Source organism: Myotis lucifugus, unplaced genomic scaffold, assembly GCF_000147115.1.
Source record: "Myotis lucifugus unplaced genomic scaffold, Myoluc2.0 scaffold_96, whole genome shotgun sequence".
Classification (NCBI taxonomy): domain Eukaryota; kingdom Metazoa; phylum Chordata; class Mammalia; order Chiroptera; family Vespertilionidae; genus Myotis; species Myotis lucifugus.
In genome coordinates, this window is record NW_005871144.1 from 854,824 (window position 1) to 870,983 (window position 16,160).

General features: G+C 41.4%; 1 protein-coding gene across 2 annotated transcripts in view; it reads right to left on the reverse strand.

Moving 5' to 3' along the window:
• Positions 1-16,160, reverse strand: part of BACH2 (BTB domain and CNC homolog 2) — a 320,912-nt gene that overhangs the window by 204,564 nt on the left and 100,188 nt on the right. The gene's annotated exons all lie outside the window — the stretch shown is intronic.

Here is a 16,160-nt window from a genome sequence, read left to right on the forward strand (position 1 = left end):
CCCACAACCCAGGTATGTGCTCTAACCCAGAATTGAACCAGCAACCTCTTGGTGCATGGGTTGATGCTCAACCACTGAGCAACACCGGCTGGGGAGTGCCTATACGCTTTAGACCACAGCATTATAGATCAATTGCAGCTCTACTGTAATATGAATATGCTAAATTAATGTTAATATTAAATATTATTTAATGGGCCCATATATTCGAATACTGCACTAGTATATTCTTTTGTCTTCTTGAAAAACCCTGCCTAGCTCAAAATTATTATTCATCTTCAAAAATCTATGAAACACCTCCATTCTGGAGGCTTCCCTAACCACTCTAGTCTACACTCCTTATGTTGCCGTCATTACATTGAACACATGCTGCTTTAGTTATCTGTATCTCTGTCTTCCCAACTACACTGCAGCCTACTTGAATGCAGGAATAGTATCTTATTTTTCTTTACATCTCCAGTACATAGCTCAGCACTTGGCCCATAAAATGCTATCATCTATTGAGCACCCACTGTATACTAGACCTGTACCAAGCTTTCCACGTATTACACTGAGTTCCCACAACAACTCAATGATCTGTTATTATCCTCTCTCTCTCTCTCTTTTTTTTTTTTTTACAAACAAGGAAACTGACGTTTAGGGGTTAACTTCCTCAGAATCCTCTAGTTAGTCTGTGGTAGAATTCTGATTAGAACTTGAGTCTCCTGGACTCCACGGCCTATGTTAACATCCTGCCCCTCTGGTGAAATATAACTCATGAAATGTGAAATAGGTGATATGAAATCTCTCACCCAACGTGCGCCCTGGGTTGATGGCTGTGAGCTTTATGTAGAGTGCTGCGGAAGTGTCAGGACCTCTGGGTTCCCCGGTCTGTCACTGGTTAAATGCAACTCAGGGCTGTCCCAGGCTTTCTCTGGGCCTCACTTTCTTCATTAGGGAGGACCCCATACTTAACAGATTCCACATCACATACTCACTCGTCAGACCTTCTAAAGCTGATAAAAGTCTTATGGATCCTAAATCTAGATAATCTTTCTAGTTACTGGCCTTGAAACATCTCTTCCTTTACTGAAAAACTGTTTCTGAAGGAAGGATGCCAGAGGCCATTTTGGGGCAGGCTCAGGAAAGTGTCCACTTCTGCTCTCGCCGGAGCACACACCTGCACTCTCCCTTTCCCTCAGGGCTGCGGACCAGAAGAGTAGCACTCAGCATGAAATTGGCCAAAGACACACTTTCGGTAACCACTCTTCACAGAAGAGAAAATGAGCAACCCTGTGTTTAAATAATGTGCAGGGTGTGATACCAACTGAGCCTCCACCCTCCTTCCTGGGGAAATGCAAAGTTAGCTGTGGCCTTTCACAAACCTCGGGGAGGATGAAATGTCAGCTGTAACTGAATTTCCTGGCTCCATTCCACCTACCTCACCACCTTGCTATTATCTAAAATGACATTTTTGATATTCATATACTACAGTTAAACATCATCTCTCACTCAGACATCATGTTACAAACAAACAGCTGAATTCTACAGCTGTTCCTGCTAAAAACTAAAAGATTTGTAACATTTTTGAAGGGCAAAAATCTGTGTGTTCATAGCTGTCTCCCCAGCCACATTTATGGGGCTCATCTATTAGCTGTTGTGCATAAACACTAACTACACTCGTCGCGAGTATTTACACACACTATTGGTTTTTAGTGACCACTCCTTCCCATCTCCCAAAAAAGACAGCTAAGAAAATACTGTTCACTTGGAGGAAGAGAAACTAAAATTTTTTTTTTTTTGCTGTTCCTCTCAATCGAACCCCTGCAGGAACAAAAGTATTCACTGTGGTTTATATCATTGTCACTCAAAATAGAGCCCCTAGAAGTGCCATGAGCCTTCCTATAATTTCACTTCTACTCACAGAGTTGTGTGTAGCAATACTTGCTTTGGGCACAAAATGCAGAGCAGCCAAATGGCATCTTGGCATTAGTGTAGATGAAGATTATTTTTTACATCCCACCCCTTGCGTTCCTGGGAGACACTGTCAGACCATCACATGTTTTTATCAGCAGGGTCATCCTGGCTCATGGGGGGACTGGACCACACATGCACATTCACGTACCGAGCGCCTGCTGTGATCTACATGTTAGCTACATTAGCTTCACGATTCCCTGAAATAGCCTTAGGAAGTAGGTATGTTCTCCCCCATTTTACAGATAAGGAACTGAGTGCTATGGTAACCACACTAAGTAAACAGCAGAAGAGCCAGAACTTGTACTTAAGTCTCTCTGAACCTGAGGCCTGGGCTTTGAGCTACTCTGTGATCCTGCAAGGGCAGGGCTCTCTGATCTTCCATGGCTGTGGATCATGCTGATGAGATTCACCAGCCCTGCTACCCACAGCTTCAAGATGGGCCTCCAGACCATGACTCATCATGGACCTCTGGATCTCTTTCTGAAACAATCTGCTGTCCTTCACACGTCTCCCTTCCAGGCTGGAACAGTATAGCATGGGAGATGCTGCGGACAGACCTCAGCCATTAGTCTTTTGATTGATCCTTACAGCAACCTCTGTTCCATAGACATGTAATTTTTTTTAAAAAGATATTTTTATTGATTTCAGAGAGGAAGGGAGAGAGATTTAGAACCATCAATGAAGAGAATCACTGATCAGCTGCCTCCTGCACACCCCCTACTGAGGATCGAGCCTGCAACCCGGGCATGTCACCTCCAGGTTCATAGGTTGATGCTCAATCACTGAGCCATGCCAGCTGGGCCACAGACATATAATTTTAATCACCACTGCATTGTAATTCTTATTGACCTTTTCACCTCTGAATCAAAAACACCATTTTCCCCTCTCTCACGTAAATTAAAAGTGGAAACATCTTGCCTATCTCCAAACGAGCAATGTGATTCCGTCTTCTAGGACTCCAATGTAGTGTTCCCTCTATCTGGAATGCCCTCCCCTTTTTTCTCTGCCTGGGAAACTCTGCATTCTTCAAGATGAATATCAAATGTCACTTTGTCCATCATGGTTCTCCTACCTTTCCCAGACAGAACTGCTTCACCCTCTGCATGCCCACACGTTAGGATAGGCATCTCCCAGCAGCTCTCACCTTTATTATGGGTTTATCACTATACCATTTCTCACCCTCACCTTGCCCTGTGGCTAGTATGATGCTTGGCACATCACAGGCCCTCAATAAAATATCAGTTCCAAGGAACTGTGACACTGAGAGCTTATTAATCAACAAGGTGAGTAAGTAATAGGTCCAACATGCAGGCAAATCAACATTCAGCCTTCTATGCACAGGGCCAAGAAGCCCTTGCCTTTGAATAATATCCACGTCTCTACCAGGAAAAAAAAATACAACTCATACTGGCGTACTTTCCTCCTTGCCTTTTCCCAACTCAGCCTCAGCAGGACAAGCTGCTAAAAGTTCTGAAAAACCCTTTCAATGTTGGCTTTAGATGTGAAACTGAACCTGGAGTGTGAACTGTGTGTATGCGTGTGTAAGCATACACATTCGGAACGCCTCTTCCCTAATTCAGACCCACCTTTACCTCCTACGTGTGAAATTATTTACAGAAATGATAGTAACTGATGTTTGATGAACACTTTCAATGTATTCACTTTCAGAGACATTATCTGATCTGTGATATGAAGCAAATCAGTCAACTCGATGTACATGTTGACACTGATTTTGCAGTAGATCATTTGTTGAGTTTGTTCCCTGACTACATGTCCCTACCTGAAAATGCTGGCTGAACCTGCTATGAGAAGCAAGATCTGTGAAATTCAAACATACTTAATAACATGCATATCTCTTACTGCCTAGCATAAATAGATTTAAGCAAGCCAAAAAGTTTTAACAATAAAAGTGAACAGTATTCCAATTAAGAAAATGGCCAATTATTTGTTTCTACTGTCATCAGTGATACAAGAAAGGCATTGGGCAAATCTACCTTCTGTCATCCTTTAGATTTTAGGAGGATACATTCAAACAGATGAAACTGAAGTAACTCATTCTCCTCTCCAGTTCATCCTGACCAACCCCAGGGCTCTGTGTGCTGCCTGTAATCAGGGATGTTTGGCTGAGTTCTGTTAGCTGTCAAGGTTTAATAAGCCAAGCTAGTTAGTGGGTGATGGCTAGATTTCATTCCAAGACTTCACACAATGCACGAACCAATTAAGCATGTACCTCATGGTCTCCCGCAGGAGTTTCAAAGGTGCCTCAGTCTACTAAGAGACAAACTCAGCATCGTTTGAGGGGAAACAAATAAACAGCATTTAACCATGAGAGGTAGCAGAGGGCGTCTTCTCTCAGTTGTCTGTGCTAGAAAAGGAATGTTGACAAATTTATTTGTTTATTTGGTCCACATAACTTATATAGCTTTTCCTTCTCTCTTTGCTGGTCTTTCTGAAATTATAAAGGGCTCTTATGAGTTGTTTATATGAAAATGAGTACCCTGACCCACAGGCAAGGTATTCCTGGAAACTGCTGAAATAGCAAGCAAGATAATGATATCATTTTGGAAAGTGTCAGGCAAGAAAGCTCTGATTAACCACTAAAGCATGCTCAGTGAGATATTTGTAAATAGAATAAATGTCACTTTAGCATGTCCTCTTTATCTAGGCTCCCCCTTTTTTATTCTTGTGAATATTTCCTCTCTAGATTCCTGCATGTTTAAAGTGCTTGCAGAGATAGTGGAAAGATTCTGAACCTCATCCAATATTCATGGGCAATCTTACTACTTTGTAAAACCTCCCTCCATCTGCCTTTTCGCATTCCCTTCCTACCACTTAGCCAGACTGGGCTTTCTATTCTGATGCTCCTTCTCCACAAGAAACAGAAGTATGAAGACGAGCAGGCTCTTTGGGAAGAAGGGAGGCCCCGGTGAATTTTCTGAAGGGATGTCTTCAGGGTGATGGAATAACTCTTCCCAAGCTAGCCCCAGCCCAGGGGGCACTTCTATTGTCCAGAGGCAGAAACTGGTCTCCGCTTCCCTTGGAAAACCCTTCAGATTCCACCCTGCTTCCAGGGTGCTTCGAGAAACATCAGCTTAGGCTTGAACAAGTATGAGCTCAAGTAACTGTTTACGGTTTGGCTAAGGGGATGGTGATTTTTACAAGGAAACCCAGTCCTTTCACAATGTGTGGGCCAACACATCTCTTTTCATTTGCGTGCATGAATATAAACACCCAGAGAATTAGTGAGTGTGCTAGCTTGGTGATCAGTGGTACTACAGGCTGAGCTCTTCAGAGATGGAAGGAGTTCAGAGTATCCAATTAGCTACCAGAAGCTGAAGTCAGCCGGTATGAATGGTATGTGGCTGGGCAGTTTTCCAAACCCCACGCGGAGGCTGCGTATCAGGAAGACTGCTATAAACAAATGTGCATGTGTGCATGGAGCCTGATAAGTCAATGAGGAAAGATGGACACGGAACAGTGGCCCTGCCTGAGGAAATATGCAGAGCTGGGTGAGTTTCCACTTTAGGTGAACAATAGCTGTTTCGGAAGCAGGTCTGGACGGGCGGGTGAACAGTTAGAAAGAGCCTTTGACTATTTTTACATGAAATGTCTGTTTCAGGGGACAAGAAGCTGGATTCTCAACTTTCAAATCATCCTAAAACATATAACACCACTAAAATTATGTTTTAAAAAACATATAATATGAAAGCATGCAAAGACATGTTAAGTGAAAATGGCACAATAAAAATTATAAAATATACAGACACATTTAAAAAGATACAGTGAAAATGTCACTGAAATATACACTGGGTTTTCTCTGGGTAATGGAATTATATGTGGTTTTTGTTTTTTATTTGTACTTTCCAATTTTTCCAAAGTGAACCCATAGGAAAAAAAAAAACCTCCACCATATTATTTAATTTAAAAAAATTAGTCCAGGGATAAACTGACATGAATAACCCATGGATGGTTACCTGGGTTGAGGAAGACTGCAAGGGCACAAAATAGAACCATCCATAAAGCTTATAAAATGTAGACAAGAATTTGTCTTCATGTCTACACACATGAGTATCTTCTGTTTTACATTTAAGCTCCCAGAGAGCAAAGGCTGTGTCTAATTCTGTGTGATGTTTGGCTTAATTAAAAATGCAGATAGAACATAATTTTTATGATGATTATGCAAATGCACCTGGTTCTTGTTCACTCTGGTAGCTGGCTTGGAAAATTCCTTAGTGTTACTGATGCCTGGATAGGAACGTAGAGTAAGCGCATAGATCCTTTTTCCTTTTCAAAAACTCTTTCTTTAAAAATATATTTCTTTTGCCAAAACCGGTTTGGCTCAGTGGATAGAGCGTCGGCCTGCGGACTGAAGGGTCCCAGGTTCGATTCCGGTCAAGGGCATGTACTTGGGTTGCGGGCACATCCCCAGTAGGAGATGTGCAGGAGGCAGCTGAATCGATGTTTCTCTCTCATCGATGTTTCTAACTCTCTATCTCTCCCCCTTCCTCTCTGTAAAAAATCAATAAAAAAAATATTTAAAAAAAAAAAATAAAAATAAAAATAAAAATATATTTCTTTATTGATTTCAGAGAGAAAGGGAGAAGGAGAGAGAGAGAGAAACATCAATGATGAGAGAGAATCATTGATCGGCTGCCTCCTGCACGCCCCCCACTGGGGATCGAGCCCGCAACCCAGGAATGTGCCCTTGGCCGGAATGGAACCTGGGACCCTTCAGTCTGCAGGCTGATGCTCTATCCACTGAGCCAAGCCGGCCAGGACTCAAAAACTCTTTTAAAAATTACTTTTTGCTCTAGCCGGTGTGGCTCAGTTGATTGGAGTGTTATCCCGTGCACCGAAAAGAGAGTGTTCGACTCCCAGTTGGAGCGCACATGGGAGAGGCAGCCAATTGAAGTTTCTCTCATACATAGATGTTTCTCTTTCTCTCCCTCCCCACTGCCACTTCCTCTCTCTCTAAAAAAAATCAGTAAAACATATCCTCGTGCGAGGATAAAAACAACTACTTTTATGCAGAATGTACATTCTCAGAGAAGACTGGCCCTCTACCATATTACAGTGGAGAGAGAAACAGAACTGCAATTGTCTCTGCTCTAGCCCGCTTCAGTGTTACATAACTGATGTAATCCTAAGGATTATCTTAGAGCTTGAATTCCATATTAATTCAACTGCTGGACTCACCACTGACTCAGCTCCTGGAATTAATATAAAGTAGAGACACCAAAGAATTGTTCCACTTATGAAACAAAACCAAGCCCTAAGTCAAACCAGTCGGCGGATAACACTGAAGCTGTAACCAACGAAGCAGCTTCCATTCAGTGTCTTCTAGATCCCCCAAAGCACTTCCCTATGATTCCCCAAATATAAGCAGCATTACTGTAACATTCGCCAAATGTACCTCGCTATCTATACGCAGTGGCTTTAAAGCCACTGCTTTTAGTGCAGTAACTGCACGAAGACACAATGAATTGTCCGTATTTGGAGCTGATATTCTTACTAGAAATTTAAAATACAGTGTGGGGGCAAAAGTAGGTCTACAGTTGTGACTACATGAAACACAGTTTATTCTTATGTTATTATTTATTAATTATGGTATTATTTTCCATACAAACAACTGTAAACCTACTTTTGCCTGACCCTGTGCCATGTATAAAATTGGGCCCAAATGAGTTAGTTCTTTCCAAGGTTATCATGAAATAGGCAGGTAAATGTGAAATCCCAGGCGCTTATATTAAACTAAAACAGAGAAGTCACTCTTGAGAGCTCTGTCATCATCCCTTCCTCATCCATCACAATGGCTAACATTTACCAGGTGTTCACCAGATGCTGTGCTAAGAGTAAATGGCCACGATCTAACAGAATCCTCAAAGGAGCCCTGGAAGGTGTTTCTTATCAGCGTTTTAGAGATGACAGGTTGAGGAAGAGGTTAGGGAGCTAGCCCAAGGTGCCATAGTCTCTCTGTGGCAGAACTTGGATTTGAACACAGCGTGCAAACTCATAACCATTAACTTAACCACATACTGACTTCAAGGAGCTAATGAAGTGTGAAATCAAAAGCAGTGGATAAACACAATTATGCCACTTTTAATTTGAGTCTGTCACATACACATAGTTGGTCTTCTCTATATTAAGTAAGATGTCCTATAAAAAAGATTACAAGTTCTGCCAACGAAAACCTCCTGAGGGAAAGATCACTGACTAAAGTAATAACTCAGGTCTCTTACTGAGAACATGGCAATACTGAGGCTTGGGTGTGGTCACCTGAGATATCTGGAGGAAACCTAGAGGCAAAATGTACCAAATTTTCTATTGCACAATAGAATCTGTGTGTGGAAAGCACCCCCTAAACGGAAGTATCTGTCAAAGCAAAAATAAACCCAGTTAACAACATCTGAAAAATATATTGAGTGGGGTTCATATTTCTCTCATTTGCTGCAGTACAGGCATATATTTAGTTTTTCAGTCCTGTTTAAACACACACACACACACACACACACACACACATACACACTTTTCAAGTCAATCTGCAAAACTGATGGAGAATAACCCACATTTTGTAGGAATAAAGTGCAGGAGGCCAGCTGAGTTCTCCCACTAGTTTCTTCTGAGGGGTTTACTTCTGCCAACTCACGGGTCACCAGGAGGCCAGGCCCACAGAGGACTCAGCTTGGCAGGAAAGAGGAATCGTTTGCATCTCTTCACATAGAGAAGGCTCTATCAAATATAATTTCTAACAAATATTACTTCCCAAAAGAGCATAAGACTGGGGCCTGATTATTGTTATTTTTTAATTAAAACGCTTACGGAAAGCCTACCATAGGTAGGATCTGTCCTATGTACTTCCACATCAGTGATTTCATCGAACTCTCACAATAAACCTTTGAAATAACTTTTGCATACATGTTAGAGCTGAGGATTCAGCTGAGGTCACGTGGTGGAAGGAGCAGCAGAGACTCGGGGAGAGCCCAATCCCCAGTGCTGAGGCCAGAGATCTCACTGGTGGGAAAACGTTAAATTCAGAAGTGCTGGCAGGGGACCATCACATCCTAGGTGGGTGTGATCAAACCTATGGACTTAGAATGTATGGGCAACATAACAGCTGCCAACTGGCCTGCAGGGCCAGGGACCTCTCTACCATTCTCAGGCTCCCCAACTCCTTTCGGTGGCTGCCACACAGACCAGCAGCCAGCTGCTTGCTTCTGACATTAACATGTCGTAATTTCAAAAATGTTAAGTTTAGTTAACATTTATTTTGACTTTTGTTGATGGGATACCAAAAAATAGATGTGTCTGTGGATTACATTCTGGGAATTTTCCACACAGCTAATCTCGGCCATTTTTATGTTGATGTCTGAGAGTTTCAGTTTCAAGTGAAGATATTTTTCTGCCACTGTTCCTTGAAATTCAAATTTTGAGGGTGTTCATTATTTGGTACTTGGCCACTAATTTATTTATATCTACTAAACATACAAATATACATGGTATAAAACCAAGTGCGCCATACTGTAAATGCATTCATGACTAAAAGACACACTGGTAATTTGTAAACCTATCCCAGTAAAAACGAAGTCAAAGAACAGAGCTAATAATATTTTATACTATTTCTTCTGTTCCTTCTGAAAATTTTGATATAGTTACTTCATACTACTAATCTAGCTCAGACAACTCTAAAAAGTAACTTATACTCATGAGTTTCATCTTAAATATGTATAATAAGGACTGGTAATCCTAAGATAAAAACAATAATACAACAAAAGGAAGTTCTCTGAGTATGTTTTTAGCACTAACAAATAAATAAAATCATATATATGTATACATACATATTGATTTCAGAGAGAGGAAGGGAGAGAAAGATAGAAATATCAATGAGAAAGAAACATTGATCAGCTGCCTCCTGCATGCTCCCTACTGGGGATCAAGCCTGCAACCAGGGCATGTGCCCTGACTGGGAATCGAACTGTGACCTCCTAGTGCATGGGACCACACTCAACCAACTAAGCCACACTGGCTGGGCTGATTACCCTCTTTTTACAAAGTGTCCAAAAAGAACAGAGCCAAGATGCTTAAACTTTAAACAAGGTTGAGAGGGTAAATGGTTGCAACACACCACACACACACACATTTATATTAAGGAGTCAAAAGCGTTTTTTAAATCCACCAACAGAAAAAGAGTAATACAATTGTTGGAGAGAAGTAATAATGTAGGCAAACATTATTGACTCTTTGACAGGTATATCTAAGCATCCAAGAAATGGTGGTTTTGTTTTAATGCAATTGAGATTTTCTGGAAAGCAGCACATTGTTTTAATACAGTGAATGCATGAGTCACATTCAAGAGTGGCCTTCCATTGGATTCAAACTGAATAGCTGGATAGGGGATGCTACTTAATTTTTTTTTATTCCCTACCAAAAGTGGGAGGTGCTAGATGCTTTTCTTATTCTCCCATCAGTTAATTTGCTGAGCAATTGGACCTTTGCTTCAGGCGGTTAATCTGCTGAGCCATGACACACGTGAGAAGGCTCTCTGGCAGGACACCATGCTAACCACGCTGCAGGCACAAAAGCACAAGAACTGAAGCAGAAGCAACTCTGTCCATCCCCTCACCTCTGAGCCTCTGAGCCTCTGAGCCTCTGCTTCCTGGCTGTGGGAATCATCTATTAACTCTGAACACCCTGTAGGTATTAACATTCCAAGTGTATGAGACTCCAAATAAGAAAGTACTATTTTATTTATTTATTTTTCTTTCTTTTAAACCAATTTTATTTTTTGATTATAGTTTACATTCAATATTATTTTGTGTTAGTTTTAGGTATACAGTATAGTGGTTAGATAATCGTATACTTTACAAAGTGGTCCCTGTGATATTTCAAGTACCTACTTGGCACTGTACATAGTTATTACAATATTATTGACTATTATTACAAATAACCATCTTCACTATGCTGTACTTTACATCCCTATGACTATTTTGTGATCCCAATCTGTACTTCTTAATCCCTTCACCTTTTTCACCCAGTCCCCAACCCCAAACCACTATGGTAATCACCATCGAGTCTCTGTATCTATGAGTCTGTTTCTATTTTATTTACCCATTTACTTTGTTCTTTAGATTCCACATATAAGTGAAATCATACAGTATTTGCCTTTGTCTGACGTATTATTTTTTTAAATATATGTTTTATTGATTTTTTACAGAGAGGAAGGGAGAGGGATAGGCATAGAGAGTTAGAAACATCGATGAGAGAGAAACATCGATTTGGCTGCCTCTTGCACACTCCCTACTGGGGATGTGCCCGCAACCAAGGTACATGCCCTTGACCGGAATCGAACCTGGGACCCTTGAGTCTGCAGGCCGACGCTCTATCCACTGAGCCAAACCGGTTAGGGCAAGTCTGACTTATTTGACTTAGCATAATACCCTCTCGGTCCATCCATGCTATCACAAATGGTAAAATTTCTTTATGTTTTTATGGCTGAGTAATAATTCATTGTATATATGTACCACACCTTTTTTATCCACTTGTTTATTGATGGGCACTTGGGTTGCTTCCATACTTTGGCTGTTGTAAATAATACTGCAATGAACATAGGGGTGCATATATTCTAATTAGTGTTTTGGATAAGAAAGTGCTATTTTAAATGATTATTTAAACTACCACTGCAGATAATTACAAGAAATGTCCAGGCCTGAAAACATGTTCATTCATCACCAACTTTTAACTGGTTGACTCTTTATGTTTATCTGCTAATAAAAAGAATTTTGTCATCATCCACAAACATTTACTGAACACATGCCATACACAGAACACTCAGAGAACAGAGAAGCAGTTGTCTGCAATAAAAACACTGCAAGTTTCCCTGACATGTCATACTGCAGAAAGGAGATAGAATGCATGCATTTTCTTACCTATCCTGCCCATGATAGCCTAATAAATAATACAATTTATTAAGAACTAGAATGCTAGCGTCTCTACAGACTCCAGAAATAATCTGGCCTATTGATTTTTCTTGTGTGCTGAAGCCCTGGAAAATCTGATATAAACTATCAACCATTCTCTCCAGAAAAATGCATATGCACACCACATCCTGCACTCATTTCCAACCATCTTACAGCCACTCCTTGGAGGCAACCCAAGCTAAGGCACCAGGCCAGTGGTCGGCAAACTCGTTAGTCAACAGAGCCAAATATCAACAGTACAACGATTGAAATTTCTTTTGAGAGCCAAATTTTTTAAACTTAAACTATATAGGTAGGTACATTGTTATTAACCTACCTATATAGTTTAAGTACTGTTGATATTTGGCGCCTCCCCCGCGCTGCGTATCCCGCGGCCCGCCTGCGCCAGTCTCCAGTCGCCGACCAACCGACCGACACCCCCCACTTCTTCTAACGCCACTTCTTCAAATTAGACTCGCCCAGGCCGAAAACCAACTTCTGCGCATGGGCCACGACGTTTCAATTGCACTGTACGTGCGCGCCCGCACGTGGTATTTTGTGGAAGAGCCACACTCAAGGGCCCAAAGAGCCGCATGTGGCTCGCAAGCCGCGGTTTGCCGACCACTTCACTAGGCTAACAACTCCCAAAGTATTCCCACTGCTCATCACACACGGAGACACCATGTTTCACACAGGTGATGCGACTTGGCCCCAGTCACACAGCACAATCAGGAACACAGTAAAGGGGGTGAAACTGAAAATGAATGCAGACACCTCTCAAAACCCAAAACCACCCTTTTCAGCAGAAGTCGGGCTTATTATTGTGTTGCTAAGAGATGGGAGAAGGTGACATGTGTTGAGAGGAATATACCTTCCTGCTATCCTAGGGTTCTAGCTGTGCTTTCACTAGAAAACAGGCAGGTTTTCTTCATCTTGCCCTCAGGCCAGGCCCACCCATGGTTGAGGGCTGCATTTTTTTTTTTCTTTCTGTTTGCCTCATCAAATCAATAAAACCTGCATAATTTGGGCACATTCAGAATGAGGGCAAGTATGAGAGACTATGAATTAGAAACCAGTTTTCAGGAACCTCACTTGAATTCTAAAGAATGCTAAGTTAGTCACATAATGGTGTTTGGGAAGTATTCTGAATCACAGATGGCTCATTTATTTAGGAAGTGGTAGTCCACGAGGGTGTTAGCAAGTTTTCGAGACCTGCTTTAATGATTAGATGGAACTCATTTCCAACTACCACACTAATTTGTTCATTTGCAAATAGTTTCTTCTTTCAACAACTAAAACATTCACCCAGGATGTTGCATTTACTTTTGGCTTATCAAATTCATTTTATATATTTCAAATTTAATGGAGTAAATATTCTCATATGAGGCAATGCGGAAGAATGAACATGTACATGGGTTTGGGAATCAATAAATTCTGAATTCCAATACTGGATTTCCTATATCCAAACATGTGATAATGGGCTCATTACTTAAGCATCTCTTGAGTTCCCCCATCTGTAAAGTGGGAATAGTAGCACCTACTTTGCAAGTTGGCTGTGAGAATTAGCAATAATAAGATCTATTGTAAAAGGAACTCATGCAATATCTGGCAAGCATAAGGCACTCAATGAAATGGCAAAAGCTAAAATACAGGCATACCTCAAAGACACTGTGGGTTCGGTTGCAGACCACCGCAGTAAAGCAAATATGCTATCATAATAAGGCGAGTCACATGCATTTTTTGGTTTCCCAATGCACATAAAAGTTATGATTACACTATACTGTAGTCGATTAAGTGTGCAATAGCATTATGTTTAATAAGCAATGTACATACCTTAATTTAAAAATACTTTATTGCTAAAAAATGCTCATCATCATCTTAGCCTGTTGGAAAAATAACGCTGACAGATATGTTTGACGCAGGGTTGCCACAAACGTTCAACCTGTAAAAATGTAGTATCTGGGAAGCACAATAAAGTGAAGTGCCATAAAATGAGGTGTGCCTGTAATGATTATTTATCAAATTTCTACAAAGGATAAATTTCCTCTTAGACCCTTCTCCAAAATCTGAACTCATAACATCTAAATGAATGAGGATTTAATTCATTCTTAAAATGACTCAAATACTTGTTTTGTTTATTTTGACATATTAAAAACTACAACCAGTAAAAATTAAAAGGCCACTGTTCAAATGACTATCTTTACTAAAATACTACTGCCAGGTTTCTTTGACCAAAAGGAAATCTATAGTACTATTCTTGGGTTTTAAGTCATTAGCTAATATCAGTGTTTTAAAGTATTCTACCAGGTGTACCGGTTAATAATGCGGATTTTGTAATCAAAGAAAACACGATAAAAGCCTAAGCGACCAGCCGGTAGCTATGACGCACAATGACCACCTGGGGGCAGACACTCAACGCAGGAGTTGCAGAGATCTGATGACTTGGCAGCTGGGGTTCTCGGGTGATGCACCTGGAACCAGAGAGGAGGGAGCCCGATTCCGGGGTGCGTCACCCAAGAACTGCCCTCTCTTAATCCGGGACCCCTCAAGGGATGTCAGAGAGCCGGTTTTGGCTTGATCCCCACAGACCAGGCTGAGGGACCCCACCGGTGCACGAATCTGTGCACTGGGCCTCTAGTAGAGCAATAAAACTGCAAGAGAATGATTTTTTGACATGGAACTTCATGACTAAAGTCTTAAATTAAATATTATGGTTCAGTATTAATGTGTTTTCACACTACCTACCCAGTTTTCAGAATGCACCTACTTATCCTTTTCAAATTGCTATCACTACCTCTTTCATGAGAAATTTCTTATAAATTACTTGAAGCCAAAAATTTACAGTGGAAATTTTTTCCCGAGTCCTTTTTTAGAATAAACCTATTCAGCAAGCAAGTCTAAATAATTTTTAGTAGTTCTAAATGTAGAGAATTCATGACTTCTTACTGTAATTGAAAAGGAACATACAAAGCAATTATTCAGTCACTTATAAAACCCACGTTCAACTTTCGAAATAATGACTAACCTGATAGGAGAGACAAGACTTTTATAATGAAACTAGAGGCCTGGTGCATGAAATTCATGCTCTGGAGGCGGGGGAGAATCTCTCAGCCTGGCCTGTGCCCTCTCAGGGGAGCTCTCGGGGGATGTCCGACTGATGGCTTAGGCCTGCTCCCTGCCGTCGGACATCCTTAACGCTGCCACGAAGGCAGGAGAGGCTCTCGCCACTGCCACTGCCACTCGCCAGCCGTGAGCCCAGCTTCTGGCTGAGCAGCACTCCCCCTGTGGGAGCGCACTGACCACCAGGGTTGAGCATCTGCCCCCTGGTGGTCAGTGCGCATCATAGTGACCGGTTGTTCCGCTGTTCGGTTGATTTGGATATTAACCTTTTATTATATAGGATTCTAAAGTCTAGCCACTAGTGATAAACACAGCAGGTTATGTAATTGTCCTCTGCATTCATAATCCCACCTCCCAGATGTATATCATTTTTCAGTAATAACAGAATATGTTACAAAGAAAAAATGTACTGTAGGAAATCATACTAACCACAAGCTAGATTTTTGGTGGAGGGTAAAACTTCTTTAATTTGGATTTCACTAGTTTCATAAGGAGAAAAAGTGCCCATTAATAGTGTAAATAAAATTCTCCTGAGAATATATTGGATTCTTCAGAAAACAAAACAGTAAGCCTTAGCACTCATTTACATATAAATCCTTGGAGTGTTAATTGAAAACCATTCCTCGCCATGCCAGAATGGGATTTTCAAACTTGGATACGCTTAAAACCTATTTCAGTGCTCTGTGATGGGCATGCTCAGGAACACTGGTGACTTTTCCTAGAAAGATGGAGTAGCTCACGTGCACATGCATGTGTCTGGAGCCACTTAGCACAGTCACTACTCAACCAGAGACTTGCACGCCCCTTGCACACAGGGGGAACCATGTGACTCGTTCTCACCAATGAAATATGGAGAGAAAGTGTGTTGCGTCACTCAGGGCTATGAGATTAAGAAGTGAGTGTTCCTTCTTCATGCTCTCTTTCCTTCCCACCAGCTGGATGCAGACAATCAGAGGCCTCAGAGGCATTCTGGGTTGCATTGGGTGCCCCCCTACCCCCACACCTCCCACCCACCCACCAAATTCCTATGTTGAGGTCCTAACCCTCAGGACCTCAGAAAGTGTCCTTATTTAGAAACAGGACCATTACCAATGTAATTAATTAAGATTATGTCATATAGGAATAGGGTGGGCC